The sequence below is a fragment of the Urocitellus parryii genome, chromosome 11 (assembly GCF_045843805.1).
Source record: "Urocitellus parryii isolate mUroPar1 chromosome 11, mUroPar1.hap1, whole genome shotgun sequence".
Classification (NCBI taxonomy): domain Eukaryota; kingdom Metazoa; phylum Chordata; class Mammalia; order Rodentia; family Sciuridae; genus Urocitellus; species Urocitellus parryii.
This window is the reverse complement of record NC_135541.1, coordinates 80,373,652-80,393,275: the sequence shown is the minus strand read 5'-3', so window position 1 is coordinate 80,393,275 and position 19,624 is coordinate 80,373,652. Positions and strand designations below refer to the sequence as shown.

At 37.7% G+C, this 19,624-nt stretch overlaps 1 pseudogene; it reads right to left on the bottom strand.

The window, feature by feature from the left end:
* Positions 1 to 764: 764 nt before the first annotated feature.
* Positions 765 to 1,866, bottom strand: LOC144249233 (pantothenate kinase 2, mitochondrial pseudogene; annotated as a pseudogene).
* Between the last annotated feature and the right edge of the window lie 17,758 nt (positions 1,867 to 19,624).

Here is a 19,624-nt window from a genome sequence, read left to right as displayed (position 1 = left end):
CTCTCTACATGGCTCCTTGAAGAGCTGTCAATTCCAGAGGCTCTTTGGTGTCACACTGCCAGCCTCTGCTTTTTCCACTAGCTCACCCACTTTGGTCAGGTCATTATGCCCCTTACCCTAGGGAATTCTGCCAGCAGTTTTCCTCCTTCCATATGGGTCTTCCCATGATTTAGAGAAGTAACACAAGAGCTGCCCTTCTAAAAGTTGCTTTTTCAGTTTCAGGAACAGAATTAACCCACCCAATTAAGTTTGAAGATGCTTAAAATAAACCATTTTTCAATATGTACACACAAAGGCTAAATGCAAACCAGAGTAATGCACAGGTGATCTCTAAGGCTGTACTGAGAAAACAGTGACTAGATTATCACACACAGAAGCCTGTCCTGCACACAGCAAGTTAAATCAGGATGCACAACCACAGCCAGCTCAAGGCAGGAGAGCTCTTCCAAGGTGTCTGCAGTGAGTTATGGTGAGATTTTCAAAAACACCACAGGTGTAACAGCGCTACTCTGAAGGGCAACTTAAACACAGCAATCCTCATGCTGCCTGAACATGGTCCACTTGTTTTTTAATGCTTCTTTCCTTACTGGTTGCTAGATTAGACTGAAATTTTTTAAGGATTTATCTTGATGACTTAGAAAAATACATGTCATTTCTTAACTTGATTCAGGTAGTACACGATCATAAAACTGAGTAAGTCTTTTAAAAAACAAAAGTCCACAGATCCCATTGTAGAAATTTCTCATTACCCTCCCAGGTAACAATCAGGGAATCTTCAACAGTTCCAGGAGTGCTCCAACAGTTCCAAAATAACCCTAATGTTCTGAAAAAAGTGCTTTCAACTGTTTCTTGGACCAATAATCTAAAGCATATGCCAAAAGCTGCATGGCGATGGTATTAATTCTCAAAAAATTTCCAACAAATACCACCTGGTTAATGTTCTCGAAGCTACAGCCCAGCCTGACAATCCAAACCTCTCATAATCTCCTCCATAAATATCTCACACTAGTTTATCCACTTTGGTGCTACCTCCACAAGATACCATTTCAAGAGCTTCTTCAAAAGTGCTATAGCCAGTAAGAAGACAGCAGAGACCAAAAAAATTTCCTCCACTAAGACTTGTGCCTGTGACCCTCTTGTAATTATCTTTGGAGTACACTACTAAAATGCTAACCCCAGAGCCAATGTTCAGCAGAAGCAGAGGATGTGGGTTTTTCAACTCAAATGGTAACTTCTGACACTTTTGAGAATCAGCAGGATTTTCAAAGTAATAGCACTGTGATAGTCCATTGAAACCAACTGAGTCAATACATAAAATTCCTTGGATTAAGCAGCCTAGTTCATGCAGTTTGCAAAGCTGAAGATCACCTATCTTTTTATCCACACAGAGTCAGGGCCTTCAGCTCCAAGTGCACGTCTCTAATGCCCCTGGACCCATAAGCCACATTGGAGGTCAAGTACTTCTGAATGCTTTGAAGACTCTCCACTTCTTCCTCTTGTTCTTCAGCAGTGATGTCTTTGGGGTCAAAATAAACCAGCATTTTACAAGGGTTCCACCAATATCCAAGCCAAACCATGGAAAAAGCAGCTGCTTTTTCTGGAGGCTTTCGACCTGTGAGCCAGAGACCCAGGCAGGGCCGCTGTAGGAGTTGAGCCCATGGGGCCTCACACCATCTGTGGAGGCCCAACAGCAGGCGCTGACAGGCTGCTCGCCAGAGGCCCCAGTGACACCCGTCTCTGCCCTACGGAGCCTGTGGGCGCAGGCTCCCCAGCCCAAGAGGGTGAGGTGGAGGCTGCCCTGCCATGGTGCTCCAGGGGCAAGCCGATCATGCCGGCTCCCATTGGCACCCCCCACTGCTGCCTCCCCCATCCAGCCCCACTAGGGCCGGAATCCTCTTGCCTCCTCAGAGGCAGTCCTGCCTGAGCCTCTGGATATGCTTTGATGAGGCAATTGGCCCTTTTCTCCTTTCTTCCATCCTCCACATGCTTGTACCTGAACCCTCACACATTCTGTCAGCTGTATTTTTGTTTTTGCATTTCAAAGTCAATGCCAAATTCATTCTTTACCTGAGACCCATCTTTCATACGTTGCTTATAGGTTGATCCTCAAAATTGAAAATTAGTGCTTTCCCTAATTTATATTATTGTGTCTTTTTAACTATCATTTACTGCATAGTCACATAATGTGCAACAATTACATTTCTTTTTATAGGTTTAAGGTCATGATCTCTAGAATCCTTGGAGAAGAATGTTCTAGTGCCCAAATGAAATAAATTTTCTTTTATCATTTCAGAAATAACTTAAGATGATGCTGTATTTTAATGGGCTTTGTATTTGTATCATGACTTATTTTACATAATTTTTGTTGCTTGTGTTTCCTGAAATTTCTATTTGTCTTTCTTTTATTGTTACTGAGAGAACATTTCTTTACTACATCATGGATATCACACATTTCCATAATTATTCTATCTTTAATGGAGACCACATTTCATTTTTGTTCTTGAAGACATTGTATTTGGAGGCCAACTGACTTCCTATTCTGATTTAGATTGTTTAGCAAACTCCATGCACAACTCTCAACCTGGAATTTTTTTTTTTTATTAAACTTAACTCCTATTTCCACTCCCTCATATTCTACATCATTATTGGTTTGTACCTCACTTCTCTGGAATATATCCAAAGGCATATTGAACAGAAACAAACAGACACATAGAAGGGAGATGAAATTTCTGAGCACTTGCAAATTTGAAAATGTCTTTCATATGCCTTCATGTTGATTTAGAGTTTGGTAGAGCACAATGTTGAGAGTCACAACCAAGTCAAGATGGCACCTGGCACTTTGCCAGGGGGAGTGGATTGAGAAGTAATGCCTGCAAGCCATAAGATGATGCAGATTCCTTAATGACTGACTGCTGTATCTAATGATGTTAATTAAGATAAGCTGTGTATAATCATTAAGATGATGAGGATTCCTTATTAGTTGACTGCTGTATCTAGTTTATGTTAATTAAGTTAAGCTGTGTGTAATTAGTTGGGTATATATACTTCTCTGTCTCATAATAAAGTGGCTCCAGCTGTATCAACCTTCACAAGTTTCTTGTAACCATCCACTCCCCCCACCCCACCCCCGTTATTTTGCCCACCCCCGACAGATGGTGGCCCATATGGGGAGGCCCGGGACACTCGGGTTAAATGACAAGGGAAAGCTGCCCATCCTTAGAGATAGGACAGGAGCAAATCTGCTCATCCCTAGAAGTATATAGGACAAGAGGAAGGATGGACATTTTGAGAAGATGGAGAGGATTAATACAGTATGTTTGTGTCTTGTTTTGTCTTGGTTTGTTGTATTGTCTTTGTTACAAAAAATCTGAAGGGGTGTTAAGTAAATTGCTAAGGAAAGGAGGCACCCTAGTGGAACCAAGAACAGTTAGGGCAGCACAAAATTGTATATTCAAAGTTTTTCCCTCCTCAGAATGGTGAAGACATTGTTTCATTCTCTTCTAGCAACACAGAGTGTTCCTAATAAGAAGTTTGATGCTAGTTTATTATTGTTTCTTGGTAAGTGACCTCTTTTTCCTCTTTTTCTCTAGAGACTTTAAAAATATCTACTTTTCCTATGTTTATTGCAGCACTGTGCACAATAGCCTAGATATGGAATAAACCTAAATGTCCATCAGGAGATGAATGGATCAAGAAAATGTGGTATGTACACAATGGAAATTCTATTCAGCCATAAAAAAGAAGAAAATCCTGCCATTTGTAACAACAGAGATGAGCATATAGGGCATTATGCTCACTGAAATGAGTTCATGACAGAAGGACATATTCTTCAATATTCCACTTCCAAGAGATTCCTAAAATAGTCAAATTTGTAAAAGCAGAAATATAATGGTGGCTGCCAGGTACTGGGGGAGGGGGAATGGGCAGTTTCTGGTCCATGTCTAGAAAGTTTCAGTGAACCAGGATAAGTAAGTTCTAGAGATCTGCTGTACAACACTGTGCTTGCAGTGAACACACTGTCCAATAAACTTAAAATGTAGTAAAAAAGGTAGACCTCATCTTATATGTTCTTACTACAGCAAAATATAAAAATAAAAATAAAATCCTTTCTCTAATCATTTGGTGTTCTAAAATTTCATGGTAACATGACACGGTCTTTTTTTTCCCTTGGTACTCATTTATCCTTTTTATTAAGTATAGTTATGTCTTTAACTTTGGAGGAGAACTCTCTATATTTTTTACCATTTCATTCTTCCTTATTTTTATTTTTTCTCTATTCTTTTAAATTTTTTTAAGTATTGATTACTTTTAGTTGTAGTTGGACACATTATCTTTATTTCATTTTTATGTGGTGCTGAGGATCGAATCCAGGGCCTCACACGTGCACCTCAGACATGCTAGGCGAGCGCTCTACCGCTGAGCCACAACCCCAGGCCCAACATTGTGTGTGTGTGTGTGTTTGTGTGTGTGTGTGTGTGTGTGATGCAGGGGATTGAAGCCAGGGCCTTGTGCATGTGAGGCAAGCACTCTACCAACTGAGCTATATCCCCAGCTATTTTTCTTCTCTATTCTATTTGCTGGATGTTGGAACTTAAGGATTTATTTTCTTTGTTTCACCTTCTCTGAAGCTCTATTTTTCTAATCTCTTGATTTATTTTCTAGAGGGGGTCCTAGTCTTTGTCTTTCAACACTTCAATTTTATTTGGGGGGTTACTGGGGACTGAACCTAGGGGTAATTTACCACTAAATTACATACCCAGTCCTTTTTATGTTTTTATTTTAAGACATGGTCTTACTAAGTTGCTGGAGCTGGTCTGAAACTTGTGATCCTCCTGTCTGAGCCTCCTGAGTCCCTGGGATTACAGGTATTTGCCACTAAACCTGGCACACTGTCCCATGAACTTTCAATTGATTTTTAAAATTTTAGCAATCATATGCTTAGTTTACAAGACTTTCCTTTTGTATTTTATTTTGATGTGTGTGTGGGGGAGGCAGGGTGAGGGGTAGGATTATCTAGGGCTAATTTTGTGGAAGTAATTAATATATTTTCAAATTTCTCTAAGAATACAAATTCAAATATTTTAGTTTTTTTTCCCTATTTTATAAGCCTACAATCTCTGTTCTTCTTTCTGGATTAGTAAATCTTGGATTTGTTTGTTTATTCTGCTTATTTTCTTTGTCTTTCAACACTTCAATTTTATTCGGGGAGTTACTGGGGATTGAACCTAGGGGCACTTTACCACTAAAGTGGATCTTTAGTTGTCCATCATATTTAAGAATGGGACTGTCCTAGATAGCTTTTTGGAGTTTCTTACTATTGAATATATAGGTCTTTCCTCCTACAAGTTAAGTGCCTGTGCTGGGAGCTCCATGTACATGGGAAGGATAATTAATTATGGTAATGCTGGTTACCAAAATAAGCCTCAAAATTTCATTGGTTTTCTATGATATTTGCTTGTTTCTCAACTGCAGCATGGTTCATATGTTCCTGATTCATGGATGGCTTTTCCTCATGTAGTGATTGAGAGACCAAGGCTCCTTCAACTGATGCTACAGCCATCTTTGACCTTCGTGGCTTCTGCTTCTGGCTGGCACAGGGTGAGTAAGAATGTGAAAATTCACTTTTTCTTTCTTTATTCCTTCCTGTCTTTCCCATTTCCTCAGCACCACTCCACCATCCACTGGGTACAGAACCCATGGCCTCACAAATGTTTAGCATGTGCTGTACCATTGTGCTACATCCCAGCTCCGCAGTTGCTTTCTTAAAAGCCCTGGCCTGAAAGTGACACACACACCACTTCTACTCACATTCCATGTAGTTAAATAGCTACATTTGGATATAAGGGAGGCCAGAAAACTAAATACCCAGTCTGGTAGTCCCTTACCAGAAAAGCATCAGGTTAAGGAATGAGGAAGTCAAGTTCTTGTTACATAGATAAACACAGCTTTTTAATATATTTATTTAAATTGTGGATGGGCAAATACCTTTATTTAATTAATTAATTTGTTGATTTTTATGTGGTACTGAGGATCAAACCCAGTGCCTCACACATGCCTGACAAGTGTGCTGCCACTGAGCCACAACCCTAGCCCCAGCTAACCACAGTGTCAGTAAACAGATTTACCCACTAGTTGCCTTAAATCTTGGGGTTAGAATGTTGATGACTTTTAGTTTTGCAGGGAGAGGTTTGGAACTCCAAAGAAGAAGGCAGAGGGCTTTACTGAGGACATTGATGTCCATCCTCAGCATACCTAATTCTCCTCAGTTTGATCTGTTTTTCAGAAGAAGAAAACTTATTTGATTTTTCCCAGAGGTGAAATGCTAGTTGGTATTTTATGTATTTAAAAATGGTAGAGGAAGGCAGGAAGTTTAGGCAGATATCTGGTGCCATCAGGTGCTAGGCCCACTTTCAAACAATCCTTCCATTTTATCCTCTTAGCTCTCTGCCCTTAGAGGCACTTGCAAACTGAGCCTGAAGCTTCTTTGGGTTTCTGCCATGGACAACTTATCTCTTCTACACTAAAATCACTTCCTGCATATTCCATCCTGCCCTGGCAATTCTCCTCCTGCTTCCCTTGGTGTTCTGAATTAATTCCCATTTATCATTAGGCCTTAGAAAGGTAGGGAAGAAGTCGTCTTGTGCTGGGTCTTGAAACCCCAGAAGTTTCCTTGCAGGAATGTTTCATGTATTCAACCAGAGTTTTATTTGGCTATATTATCTTTAAAAAGTCACTTCTCTGTCTGCTCAATTGTTTTAAAGCATGTTCAGAACTAACAGCTCAGACTACTAATTTTGGGTTTTCATCAGGGAGCATGGCTCCTAGAGTCTGTCATCCTCTGCCTACCAAAAGGCCAGCAGGAGGGTGATATTTGAAGTGTGTTTAGAGGACATTTGCTTCAATTATTTAACATCTATTCTTCAAATAAATTGGAACAATCATTGGCCTAGTCTTAGCCATAACTGCCTTGAATGAGTTGTGGTTTAGCTTTATGACCTTCATTTTAACAATATGACATAGTACCCTTATTAAGCCTGTTATTGTGATTATTTTAGGATTTTTTAAGAGACATTATTCGCTATATTTATCTTTCAGAAAGATTTTTTCAAACAACTCTTTGCTACAAAAACTTGACTTTTTTCAAAACCCAGATTCATTCCCTCCTTTCTGATAATGAGAATTGTACAATTCATTGTAGAGTCATGTGCTGAATGCAGATGATTTGATCAACAAGAGAAACCTTATACTTGGTAGCTAGAAGATACAGCTTAGTGTGTAGTGGGGCTATGCCACCTAGGTTTGTGTATGTGCACTGGTGTTCACTCAATAACATTGTCTAAGGATTTGTTTTTTAAAATACATCCCTGTCATTAAGCAACATGATGGCATTTCCTTTTATCATCTTTTTAAAGTTCTTTAGTCTTGATTTTATTCTCTGAAAACTCTAAAAGTGTCTCAAAGATCATGTGAATTCAGGGCTGTGGTTGTAGCTCAGTGGTAGAGAACTTGCCTGGCACATGTGAGGCACTGGGTTTGATCCTCAGCTCCACCTAAAAATAAGTAAATAAATAAAATAAAGGTGTTGTGTCCATCTACAACTAAAAAAAAAGGAAAAAAGAAGAAGATAATATAAATTGAGGTAGAACTGGGTTGGTAATTGGTTTCATACTTTACCCGGCTGCAATTCTCAAATGGGGACAGGGTAAAGGTGTGCAGGGTGAAGAGTGCTCTGTGATTATTTAAGGCTTTTTAAATTTAATATATGGTACAATTTTAACATAATTTGTTTCTTATATATTTTATAAATGTAAACATAAATTAAAATACACATTAACTGGAAATCTACTTGAGAAATTTGTGTTTTTTTAACCTTGCAATAATGTGGCCATAATTCTTACATAATAGAACTTTTTGGACTCTACTTATAGTAAGATTTTACTATACCTTCCTTTATTTATTAATTCTACAGGGTTAACACAATGTACACACTATTTGTTGACAATGATCAGCATACATTTTATGTTATACTTATTGTATAATGAATGGGTTATTTTATTATACACTTCAAAACTCCTGTACAAGATAACATAAATAACATGAATATGAAAATAAAGTAAATAAAAAAATTTAGTTGGGTACATTTTGTATGTATCTATTTTGATAGAATATAATATATTTGGTACTCATTTCCATAGAGAAAATACTTTTCTTCCTTTTAAATATTTCTTTGAAGACATACAAAATAGCCTTACTATTTGTAGTGGATTGAAAAAGGAATCTGCAAAATTTATGTCCATTGGAACCTCAGAATATGATCTTGTTTAGAAATAAGGTCTTTGCAAATGTAATGAGTTAAGATGAGGCCATACAGGATTAGAATGTGCCCTCAAATCCAATGATTGATGACCTTGTAAGAAGGTCATGGGAAGACCCAGAGACACGTATAGGGTGAATATCTCTTATGCCAAAGGCAGGGATTAAAGTGATGCAGCTAAAAGTCAAAGAAAACCAAGGATTGCTGGCAGCCACCACAAGTTAGAAAAGGGGCTGGGGAGAGAATCTCCTCTGAGCCTTTAGAAGGAACACACTCTGCCAACACCTTTATTTTGATCTTCTGCCTCCTGAATTAGGACAGAGTAATTTTCTATTGTCTTAAGTCATGGGGGTTCTGGTAATTTGTTATAGAAGTTATAGGAAACTGCCCTAGCTCAAATTTAAAACATCTCCTTCTGTGACTACTAATAAGTTGAGCATTTACTGGAGCTCCACAAATAACTGCCAGCTGATAACTTTCCAAATGAGAGTTAACTAACTCACTGGTACCTAGAGGAGCATTTCCACAGTAATCTTAAACAAAACATGATTAAGAAAAGCCATTTTCCCCTTCTTTTTCATAGAAAACACACTGTGGATTAATATAAAATGCTTTAGTGCAATTTAAAAAGCTTTGATCACATGAATATTTTTATATGAATTATAGTCAAAGGAGATGACATAAATGAAGGTTGTCAAATCTTATGATGCAAAGAGATGCTACTCACAAGTAATTTGAAGAAATTTTTTTATTCTGTCAAAACCCACAGCTGGTGCCCACTTTGTGTTTGATTAATTAATCTTGGGAAGACACCAATAATAAAGAAGTGATCTACAATACTTATGAGAAAAAAAAAAAACAGATTAAATGTATTTTCTTGAATGATAAATTTTCATGATTTTATAACATGGAGAAAAAATATAAGAAAATGATAAATGACACAGGAATAAATTAAAATTATTATTTTTAAGAATATTTTTTAGTTGCCAATGAACTTTTATTTTATTTATTTATATGTGATGATGAGAGTTGAACCAGATGCCTCACACATGCTAGGCAAGTGCTCTACCACTGAGCTACAACCCCAGCCCCACAAAATTGTTATTTTTGTCAAGTCATGAATGTATTTTATTCAGAATGAATTTGTAAAATTTGTATATTCATAGTTAAATATGTTATTGAGTCTGGGGAAAAAAAACACTTGGTTGAATAAATTGCTTTTAAAGAAAAAGGCCTACATCATGGTCCACAGAGTCTTACTCAAGCTGTCATTTTGATGTTCTGTTGCCCTCTACTGCTCAGAGAGACAAATTACAGTTAGCCCTTTTCTCTACCAAAGTTGATTTCTTTTCTACAGGTTAAAAAAAAAAAAAAAAAAAAAAAGAAAAGAAAAAAAAATGTCCATTTGCTTAATCAACTACTTATGTTCAGAAATAAATAAATAATACTGGAAATTAGAATACATAAAATCATCTGTTTATGTCTCTGTGAACTCCTCAATGATAGGGACTCCTTGTTTTATCTTCATATCCCTGGCAGCCAATATACTGTTTAGCATGGTTGTGTACTCAATAAATATTAGGCAAAGACAATGCTGAGGCAATCTGTGCAATTATTCATGTCTTCATTTATCATTTTTATGAAATTCCTTATTATAAATATCATTACCCTATATTTATAAAATTAGTAAAAAAATTCTAATATATGAATTCCATAAAGAATTAAAGTTATTTTAACATCGATATTACTCACCATTTCAAACCCTTTATTAGTAGACATTTTGACTGTGGTTTAACGTGAGTACTTTTGTGGCTATGTTATTCTTTTTAGTTAATTGGAGATTTTTTTGCTGGTTGGTTAGGATCAACTGTGGGAGGCAGAAAATGTGAAAATACTAGTGACTTAAGATCTGAGTTTGTTTCTGTTACACACAAATCTATGTATATCAGGTCTGACATGAAGTTTCCATTGTCCACAGGATCCTGACTCCTTCTGTCTTATAGCTCTATCATGTATCAGCCATGTGTACTAAGTGTTATGAAGAGACACAGAGCCTCTGTGAGAGTGCATTAGGATGTCTGTATGTCACATCAGAGTGGAGGTTGGCATATGGGTATTCTGACAGAAGGTGTGATGTAATGCTCCATTACAACTCTATAAGATTGGTGTGCTCAATTCTTTTTTATTTTTTATTTATAGACAGAGTCTTCATAATTTGCTTTAGGACCTCACTATGCTCAGGCTAGCTTTGAACTTGGGATTCTTCTGCTTCAGTCTCCCAAGCTGCTGGGATTATAGGCAAGTGTCAGGGCTGGTGTGCTCAATTCTGAGCTACATGATGCCCAATAAAGTTCAGAAATTGATATCCTATGAATTCATAGCTCAAAATTAGTAATAAGGCCCAAATATCTTATTTCTTTTGTAACATATCCTTCTCATTCTTCACAGTAATGATCTTGAATCTCTTATTTCCTCAAATTTCTGGTCCTCACACCCTGTCCTTCTGATACTTTCTGCTTTACATTCTTACATCCTCATTTTTGCCATAGTTCTTCATTTTTCATTTAAGAAATGGAAGCTACTGAATGGGCCCTTTCTCCACAAGGTCATATCTTTTTTTCTACTGTCATATCTCCAAACTCTCAACAGAGTTTGCACCTGTTTTTTTTTTCTTTTTTTGCATTGAAGGAGGAGTATCTACAGCCGAAGTCAGCTACAGGTGTGAATACAGAGAATTGGATTTTCTCAAGAACAGGGTTTTGAAAATGAGTAAGAGAAATGGACTATAGAGCAGGGAATAAAGGGATGTTTAAGATACTGATTAAGATGATGGATCATGGAATCTAAGTAGGACTAAAGAGAGAAATGAGGACATGATGAAGTGAGGACTGTGACAATATGGAAACATTAATAAATTGTAGGTCCTGTGAGGACCTTTTTCTTTGACTATTAGGTTATTTGTCTTCTTATTGATTTATAGAATTCCTTGTGTGTTCTGAGCACCATCTTCTGTTGGTTGTCAGGTTTGTATTTTCATTCTATCTGGGGGTTTCCCCCCAAATTTTTATGATATATTTTGATGCACAGATGTTTTAAACTTTACCGAATTTATATTTTATGATTTGTTTTTTATGTTTGAATTTGGAAATCCTTTTCTATACTGAGGTTTTAAAGGTTTAGTTTAAATCTAGGAGATTAAAATTCTCCTAGAATTTAAAGGTTCACCTTTTTACATTTAGATCTTCACCTAAAATGTATTTTTATTTCTAGTCCTTAATGCTCATTAACTGATTTCTGTCCCATCAGTTCATCAAAGATGCTTAAAAAATGCAGATGCTTTTTTTTTTTCCAAATTCAGAAGACACAATTGAGGAACAGGCTCCAAATTTCCTTGTTCAGCTACTCTGAATGTGTGAACATATATTTATATATTGTATATATTTGCAATTGTCAATTCATGTTACATATCGGAAAGTTAATTTTTTCCCTTAGATGCACACGCACTCGCTCACAGACACACACACACACACACACACACACACACGCACACACATTAGGATTTTGTTTTAGATACATACATATTCATATATATGTAATACACACCCCCCACACACACAGACACACATCCAAGGAGAAAACAACATTAGGACTATTTTGGTATTATATGTGCATATGTATTTCTCCCTTGGCCCAGGAGTACCAAATGGGAGCTTATCTACAGCAGCCTTGATTTTGAGCACAACTGAATAAAGCAACCACGTCATAAACACAACCACTCAGCCAGTTTAGAGGCCAAATCAAAATTGTGTGGGACTCTCCATCCAAACAAAACTAGGGGGAACAATGTGGTCCTCAGCTGAGACCTGAGTGGCCTCAGGATGGGCAAGGCCACAGCCTCCTGACCCCTGTGTTCTGTTGGCGGTTGCAGCGCTTCGGAAGCCCCCTGGTGCCCACTACCCAGCTACACGGCTAGGGCTCTCCTTCCTTTTCGGGCTCTTTGGCACTCTGTCATCATGCTGCGCAGGGTGTGGGGCTTTCTGCTGCCCACGGTGGCTGGGCTTGATTACGATGAAACCTACCACGTTTTTGAAGAGCTCTTCCGGAAGCTGGACCGTCACGGGTGTGGGATGGTGGACATCGAGGAACTGCCAAGAGTCCTGTAAGCCATGGGCGTCCCTCTGATGGAGGACAGCAGGTGGGGCGTGGTGGCGTCTGGAAGGCAGGGGGCTGGGGTAGGCCGCTCGAGGCCTCTCCAGCCTTCCAAGCTCTCCTCAGGGACTCGGACGTTCTTTCCTAGTGAGCAGCTTCCTGCAAATGATGGGGTTCTGGGAACACTTGGTGCAAGTTCATGTTCTATTAGTGAGCTGCTCTGTGAAATGCACAGGGAACCTTACTGTTCTGCCTGAGGGGCCACCACCACCCAAATACATAGAAGGAAACATGAACCAACTAAGCCAGAGGAGGGTCCCTCTTGGTGGCTGATGATGGTTCATCCAAGTGCTCTCCTCAAGGGCATCCCAGCTTGGAAACTGGGGCCTGCACCCCCGCAGAGGAGTTGCTCCCAAGGCCCCATCCTGGGAAAGTGCTCATCAGGGAGCAGGAACATGTCTTGGGGCTTTCCCGTGTGCCCTCACCTTTTGGCTGATTCAGGGAGGGGCCAGTAATTACAACCACAGATTTTCAGTTCAACCCTATACTAAAGGCATATCTATACTATAATACTGTACAGTATAGTATAGAATTGTCATAAACAAATGACAGTATAATTACTATTGTATTTTCAGAGTCTCTTCATTTCTATAGCTGTGTATTTAACCAATTGACCCAATAAAGTTTAAAAAAAAAAAAAAACAGACTTTGTTTTACTTTAAGCTTCTCTAATAAACTACATGGCCCAATGGGCAGTGTGAGAGAGGTTGTGGGGTGCAAATATGTTTAAAAAGGACTGTGACCCCAGATTTTGTAGAAATCTTTTTTCAAGATACAGAATTAAATTCAGAAAGAGAAAAGAAATAAGAAATCTAATAAATTTCTCTCTGGAAGACTTGAATTTAATGATGGATGTGAAGGTAAGGGTCTCTGAGTCCAGAAAAAAACATGTTAGCATAGTAACAGTCAACATTAACTGTATCATTCTTAAGATTTACAAAGTACATGCCAGAGAAAATGAGGCAACTATATAGTATGAATAATGCTATATCACATTTTACTTATGGAAATTGATGGTTTATTCCCTGAGGCCTATCAAACCACAGATGGCAGTGTTAATAATAGTCAGTATGCATTGGTTACACTGGATTCTGGGAGGCTATGTTTTCTTTCTACTTTTTCTGCATTCAGCTTTCATTGTATAAATCAAAACAAACAAATAACAATAGCAACACCCTCCCCAGTGGTTATATCCTTCTTCCCGACTGAATTTAGCCCTAGAATCTTACAATAACATTTGTCTTTTAAGCAAGAGCTGGCTCCTCTCCTCTTCTTAATCAGGCTGTCTAGAGTTAGCACTGTCTTCTGTACCTCCACCTCAGGGATGACTTGGTTCTCTAGCAAGATTACTTTGTCAAACCACACCTTCCCCTTTAGAATCTTTTAAAGGCATCTGCAAACCACCTACAGCTGCTCCCACCACACCACCCTAAAAGGGTATTACTGAGCAGAAAATGCCTTGCTCTCATCTCCGTTCTCACACCAGTGAGTTCCCCTCTAGTGAACTAAAGTTAGTTTCTTCTTACTGCCTTCAGCTGAACTCTATTACCTGCAAAAGCAAAAATATCTGCTGTAACACTGGAGCTCTGCACTGTTCAGACCTGCCCCCAAAACAGCCAGTACAACACATCCTCTTACTGTTCTTTAAAAGGAAGGCTAGACTCACGTCTCCCAAATGTAGCCAGATTCCCTCCTGGTTTTGCCTGTTTTCTCTCTGCCTTCACCTGACAGTTATCTCAATATTGAAGAATCTACCCAGAATCATAGACTAAATCTCTGGTCATGGAACAGGTGAAAGCATTTCCTGCCACTGACAAGGGATCTTGATGGGAGCCCTGGCTGAGACTCTTTAGGAAAGCTACGCCTCTAGAGCTTCCATGTGCTGTCAATCATGTGATGCCCACAGCCCTCTCTCCCACACTGTGGTTCTGCAGGTTTAAAATGAAGCCTGTGAATTGTATTCATAACAAGTTCCACGTTAGTGATGCTCTAGCTCCCACTGGATTCATTGTCAACAGCAGGAAGCTAGATGAAACAGGCACAGCTCACCTCATCCCTCTCCCCCAAACATATCATCTGAAGGAAAAGACATGCATTGCTGTTTACTGTTGAAGACCTCTATTCATCATCCTAAATACCACGTTTTTTTGTTTGGATGAAAAGTTCACAAAATGATGGAGATGGCAGTTTTGTCAGAGGAAGTATTTTTTTGAAAAGGCATCACATATACATTCATTAATGCAATGTTTTCTGAGGAGAAACTGTGTGAACACAGGATGTTTCAGTGCATTCTACTGAAATCTAAATGTTCTGATTTAATCAGTACAATATACTTAGATATGGGTACTAATTCTCCTGTAATTCTTATGATTCTTATTATGCTATCATTGATATTTGTGAAATATATCGAACAAAAATTAAACTTGAATATGAAAAGATACAGTAATAAAGGTGAAAATTGGTAACTTCAAATTTTTTTTGTTTGGCACAATAATACAAATTTCTGAGGTGCAGTGTATGGTGTTTGATTTGCATACACATTTGTTAGCAATATCGAGGAAATTTGCATGTCTGTCTCCTTAAATCTTATTATTTCTTCATTTATTATATCTTGCTAGGTGCATTATCATTATATGTACTAGTGGGGCTTCTTCAGACATATTCATGTATCTGTCTTGCATAATGGGTCTCAATATCTTCCCCACTATGTCCTTCCCCTGTTGAACCCCCTTCCCATGGTCCCTGTCCTCCACAGTTCTGATGCAATGTACACTTTCATTATGATATGCTCACAGACACACACAGCATGATTGTTTTTCAATTTTTCCCTGTGCTTCCCCTTCCCACCCTTATTTCCTATGCCTTGATTCCCTGTCTATTCTCTACTGTTCCTCATTTTATTTTGAGATTTCTCATTTCTTTTTTCTCTTTAGCTTCCACATGAGAAAATACTCTCTATTTATCTAGTATGTATGTGTGTGTGTGTGTGTGTGTGTGTGTGTATATATATATATATATATATATATATATATATAATTTTATGCTGAAATTGGATAGAAGTCTATTAGAAATTTTAAATTCAATGAAGTAATACATAAAAATTAACATGAAAAGATATAGCTTTCATATACACAAAAATGAAATCAGAAAAAAATTACATTCATAAGCATCTCGAGAGCCATGTATGATTATATCAAAATGAACCCAACTATTATGTCTAATGACAATGCATTAATAAAAAAGAAAAAGAAATACTTTATCTGTGTCTCCCAAATTTTAATACATTTTGCATTATTTACTTTGACTTTCAATTTTTTCTGTAATTTTTTTGTTAATTAGAAGTGTATTAATTATTTTTTAGTTTCATTTTATTTTTAGATCTCATTCTTATTTTGTAAAGCGATTTTACTTTGGTCAGAAATCACATTCTGTAAGAATAGAGACTATAATATTTGTTCATTTTTTAGTTAATTCTTTGTGCATTGACACTTCCAAGGAAGGAATATTCTGCAGGTGTTTTTGGAGAATTCTCTGTGAGTCAACTGCATGAAGTTTAGTGATAATGAGGCTTAGATTTTCTGTATAATTTGCAATTATTTTATATTAATCTCTCAAGAACTGGGAAATACTAAAATCTTTGATTATGAAAAATAAAAGGAAAAATGATACTTCCCTTTTTGAAAGACCTCTACAGTGAAAATTAGAAAACATTGAAGAAAGAAACTGAAAAAGTGTCTAAAATGTCAAAAGGCAACCTGTCTTCATGGATTTAAAACAGTGTTGTAATGGCCATGCTAAACAAAGCAATCTAGATTGAATACAATTTCCAGTAAAAAGACTCACATCACACTTCACAAAACTACAAAAAAAAAAAAAAAAACAGTCCTGAAACTCAGCATAATATTGGCAAAAAACAAATCATAGCCCAGTGTGACAGATAATCCAAAAATAAACCCACACATCTTCAGGCAGTTGATTTCTGACTAGGATTCCAAAAACAAACTTTGAGGCACAGAAAAACTTTCTATCAACTGGTTCACTGGATAATCCCATCTAGAGACATGAAACAAGGTCCTCCTCCCTCATTCTGTACAAAAGTCAACTGCAAATGAATCAGAGAACCGGGAGGGAGCTCTGAGGAGCCTGCTTGTGTGGTGTGCTCCAAGTCCTGGGTCCAATCCCGAGTGCTGCAATAAATAAATGAAAGAAAGAAATAGAGACAAAGCAGGTCCAAGACCTGGAGGGAAGACAAGAATATTTGAATGCAATAGAAGAAGTCATGGAGGAAAGTGATGAAACTATTCACACAGAGATTATTTCTAGATAGGACAAGAACATCCCTGGCACAAAAGCAAAATTTGTCCAAAGGTATAACCATTGCAGTCAGAGAGCTTCTACACAGCAAAGGAAAAAATCCATGCAGTGATGAAAACACAGAAAAAAAGGCATTGCTAGCTATTCTTGTGATACAGATCTAAATTCCCGAATATATAAAGAACACAAAACTGTTCAGATTTAATCTAAGTTGACTCAATAAATTATCCCATGGTCTGAATAGACATTTTTTTTAAAATGAAAGGAAGTAAGCTACAAATAAATTTATGGAAAAATAGTGCTCAACATCTTTGGGAAAAGGATACACAATGTCACCTTGAAACTAAGAACAAGTTGAACAGAGATATTGTACTATAAGTGTACATTTCCTTCTTGCAAACTGCCAAGAGAATGGATTTCAAACTCAACTCAAAACTAAATTGGTATCCCTATTTAACATGGTAGAATGACTACTACATAAGTGAAAATTTACCAAATGCTATAAAAGATGTGGAGACATATGCATCATTTCCTTTTTGAAAACTCAAAGGGACAGTTGATATTACAGGTTTGCAGTGGATAACAGCATCAATAAAAGCCATGTAGAACAGGGAAGGAGAGCTTGACATTTCCACAGTAGAGCCTCCTCCTCCTCAGATCTGCATGGCACAATTAGGAGAACATTTCCATTCATTCCCTGTTCTTCAGGAGACACAGAACATTGGAACATGTGTGCACTTGGATCTTTCTGGAAGGTTCCCTGAAGATTCTTGCCCTAACATGGTGTGCTTAAGGAAAGAGTGGTATATTTGAATGACAGGTCCTAAAACTGAAGGAAACTGATTCTTACAGCAACAGAGACAGACCCAGTGGGGAAGTTTATGCAACCTTAAGAAAAATTATAGCAATAATTTTCAAGTGGACAAATAAACAAAACTCTAACATGACATCCTGAAAACAAGTTTAAGAGGCAAAAAAAATATCTAGCTTGGTGTTTGATGCCTGTCTTGTCTAGATGAAGCAGGACCTTAGATTATGGCTCTAGAAATAGTGACTCTTTGTGACTTATATTTTGACTGAGGGTAAAAATTAATGTTTTAAAGCACAGCTATTCCAGGGGGTGAGTAGTCTATGTAATTAACATCCATACTACATCATAAGTTTAGCATTTTCTTGGTGCCAATACTTAACGTGCAACCTCTGTGCAGGTTAAGAAAAGAAAACATATTCTTAACTACAGTACAATACTTCTAGTCCACTTATTCCTACTTCAAGATGGCATTGAATCTTTTGTCCAAAATTCTCCCAAAACCTTCAGCTCCTGGCAGCAACCATTGCAGTCTACTTCTATAAGGCTGTGTTGTTTCTTTCAACATAAAAAAAATGAGATCTTGTGACATTTGTTTGTACTTAGCCTGTTCTACTATACATTTTGTGTTCCAAGTTAACCCATGGTGGGAGAAATGACAGGATTTTCTTCTTAGTGATTTCATAAAAAGCCCTTAAACGTGTGTGTTTGTGTATGTATGTATCTAAAGTCCTCCTTGAAGGTTATAACTTTTATCACTCATGTGAATGCTGATTTTTTGACCTCCCATAATTTACAGAACATCTTCCTGGCATCTTGAGTGGTAAATGCATTCCAATTTTCTTTGTCCACTTATACCAGAGGATTCACTGTCTAGGATACCCAGGGTTTTATAAAATGCAGTTTTTAAATAAGAAGGCTTAAAACTCATCATTGCTTTTTTTTTCTTTTTTTTATTGGTTGTTCACAACATTACAAAGCTCTTGACATATCATATTACATACATTAGATTGAAGTGGGTTATGAACTCCCAATTTTACCCCAAATGCAGATTGCAGAATCACATCGGTTACACATCCACAATTTTACCTAATGCCCAATTAGTAATTGTTGTATTCTGCTATATTTCATATCCCCTACTATCCCCCTCCCCTCCCCTCCCATCTTCTCTCTCTACCCCATCTACTGTAATTCATTTCTCTCCTTGTTTATTTTCCCATTCCCCTCACAACCTCTTATATGTAATTTTGTATAGCAATCAGGGTCTCCCTTCATTTCCATGCAATTTCCCTTTTCTCTCCCTTTCCCTCCCATCTCATGTCTCTGTTTAATGTTAATCTTTTCTTCCTGCTCTTCCTCCCTGCTCTGTTCATAGTTGCTCTCATTATATCAAAGAAGACATTTGGTATTTATTTTTAGGGATTGACTAGCTTCACTATGCATAATCTGCTCTAGTGCCACCCATTTCCCTGCAAATTCTATGATTTTGTCATTTTTATTGCTGCATAGTACTCCATTGTGTATAGATGCCACATTTTTTTTATCCATTCATCTATTGAAGGGCATCTGGGTTGGTTCCACAGTCTAGCTATTGTGAAGTATGCTGCTATGAACATCGATGTGGCAGCATCCCTGTGGCATGCTCTTTTAAGGTCTTCAGGGAATAGTCCGAGTATGGCAATAGCTGGGTCAAATGGTGGTTCCAACCCAGCTTTCCCAGGAATCTCTATACTGCTTTCCAAATTGGCCGCACCAGTTTGCAGTCCCACCAGCAATGCACAAGAGTACCCTTTTCTCCACATCCTCGCCAGCACTTGTTGTTGTTTGACTTCATAGTGGCTGCCAATCTTACTGGAGTGAGATGGTATCTTAGGGTGGTTTTGATTTGCATTTCTCTGACTGCTAGAGATGGTGAGCATTTTTTCATGTACTTGTTGATTGATTGTATATCCTCCTCTGAGAAGTGTCTGTTCAGGTCC